Source organism: Oreochromis aureus, linkage group 7 (assembly GCF_013358895.1).
Source record: "Oreochromis aureus strain Israel breed Guangdong linkage group 7, ZZ_aureus, whole genome shotgun sequence".
In the NCBI taxonomy this organism is placed as follows: Eukaryota; Metazoa; Chordata; class Actinopteri; order Cichliformes; family Cichlidae; genus Oreochromis; species Oreochromis aureus.
This window is the reverse complement of record NC_052948.1, coordinates 32339340-32341749: the sequence shown is the minus strand read 5'-3', so window position 1 is coordinate 32341749 and position 2410 is coordinate 32339340. Positions and strand designations below refer to the sequence as shown.

Here is a 2410-nt window from a genome sequence, read left to right as displayed (position 1 = left end):
GGAATGGGCAACAGGAGGGAAACACAGCTGGGGCAAATCAGGACTAACGAGACAAGGAAAGCAAAACCAGATACACTAACATGAAACACGGACTTTCAAAGTAAAACAGGAAACATAACACAGAGACGCGAACTTAACAAGGGGATACAGCCGACAGGGGAGACAGAGCAACTATAGAACACAGAGACATAAACCATAAGACGGAACTCTAAGACACCAAAGACTAGAAATGATAAATAATATAATAAACTCAAAAGCCCTGGGTCAACGACCCAGGCATCCTAACAGAGACCTCTGTTAGCGTCCTGTTGGGAAAGGTGTTTGGTTAAGTTTAGGAAAATATTGTTTTTTTCCCTTTAAATGTGAAACCACGTGATCCTTTACAGGCATTTGTAGCACTTACGTGGAGTTATATACAGTACCAATGGATAATTACCAAGGTAATGAGTAATTTGGGCTAGTATCAGAAGATTAAGAACGACTCTTAGAGCTCTGGTACATGAATGACACAGAAACCAGACAAAACACAGTTGTGTGGCTTAAAAGTACTTTAGTGATGTTAAGCCTTTTAAAGAATTTTGTAACCAACACTGAATTACAACAGGTTTTAACAGAATTTCAAGTATAAAAAATTCCCCCAAAGTAGCAAAAAAAATAGAATAAAATAAAATTGTGCACAAGTAAAAGAATTAGTCTTTTTAAGTCCAAATGGTACCGGTGGGGCCCATGACAAACGGGTGTATTGCATTAGAGTCCGTCCAATGAGGAGTGTGTGTGTGATTGTCTGTCCTACCGTACTACTTGTACAGTAGAGGATTGTAGTCCATCAATGTGCAAATGAGTGTGCGTGTATATGTATATCGTCTCCTAGGATCTTGGGTTGGCTCGCCATCCAGTGAACAATGGGCCACTCTGGGTTCTGGAATCACTGACCTGGTCTTTGGATTTGTCCCATATAAAAACCTGACCTATAAACAATGGCCAAATATATGTCACGTCCACTTTAAGAATAACTCTCACAAATTAAACTAAAGTACTGTCACAGTGCAGTAACTACTATTCAGATCAGCTATCATCAGTTCAATCATCATCAGTTCAGTCATGTTGTACAACATTAAAATATCAAGTTTCAAAGTTCAAAGTATCAATATCCAAAATTTCACAGTATCAAGGTTCAATACTTATTTGTAACCTGCAGTAACATTAAAGATTATCTACAAGGCTTCAAACATTCAGGAATTATAGTCACCATATAATTCACTTTCATTGTAAACATTAATTACATCCATCAAAATAAACTCACTGCACATATATATCTAATCACAAATAAATAAGTATATTACCCCTTTTAAGAAATGGAATAATATGCAAATGCTCATCAGAAATGAATAAAGTGCAAATAATCAGTTTCAATAACACATAAACACAAGGACTCAGTCCACAAATAGGAGCATTAAAATAGACGTGTTTAATCCTGCTTGTACCATAGGCCAACTAGTACAAGTGGAAATACACTAAAAATTACCTCCAAGTATTCAATACTGAGTATTGTAAAACAACTGATTGACATCAAAAAATTAAACAGGAAGCAGCATAAAGTCTGCTTACAATTATCTCTTATAAACTTATTTTCAGCTGCTTTAACCATTTACAGCTTTTCACATGTTAATGACTTGGTTAACGATATAATTAGCATAACAACAGTGCGTTTCAGAAACACCCAACAACTGTACCCACACTCCGCACATCACGTGTCTGATTAGCCACATTTAGCTTACCGCTGTCAAGTGGATGCTCAGCGTTTACGTGAAGCCACAGCTCAGTAAACCTTCCGGTTTCGCTCTGCCCTCTACGACAACAAGTGCAAAACCATACTTTGTGAACAATATCAGCTTGGATGGTATTTTTTTTAACTCGTTAGAGATTAATTTCTCCAGCTTACCGATAACAAAGTTTTAGTCTGCCTGCTCTGTTCAGCTGTAGAAGCAAGAGACTGAAAACTTGGGAGCTGGCACTAAGGAGGGACAAGAGCTGCCTAGAGCTTCACCGATTGGCTGACATGAGAGGAGTGGAGTAAAACAATAGGCTCTAATCAGAGCTCATCAACCCTCGGAGAAACTTAACCCTTGTTTGACTAGAGCATATTATATATAATCTGCATCCCTTCTATGTTTAAATAAATATTTTGATCTCGTTTCACTTTCATTAAACAAGGACAGTAAGAACATTAAATGTTTTACTTTTTCTTCTCTTTTGTTTGAGATGATTTTAGGAACTGGGGTACACATTCATATAATTTGACACGTTAGCATTTTCAATAACTGCAATTCCTCTAATGTCCACTTGAGGCTGGCTCCAAAGGTCATGCCGTGCCTATAGATTCCCATGTTAAAATATCATATCTGCCAAT

At 37.3% G+C, this 2410-nt stretch overlaps 1 long non-coding RNA gene across 1 annotated transcript; it reads right to left on the bottom strand.

The window, feature by feature from the left end:
* Positions 1-640: 640 nt before the first annotated feature.
* On the bottom strand, positions 641-1975 carry LOC120441343. Its single transcript, XR_005614000.1, has 3 exons — positions 1943-1975; positions 1779-1849; positions 641-968 (listed from the first exon to the last, which is right to left on the bottom strand). It is a non-coding gene; the product is annotated as an uncharacterized LOC120441343 (long non-coding RNA).
* Between the last annotated feature and the right edge of the window lie 435 nt (positions 1976-2410).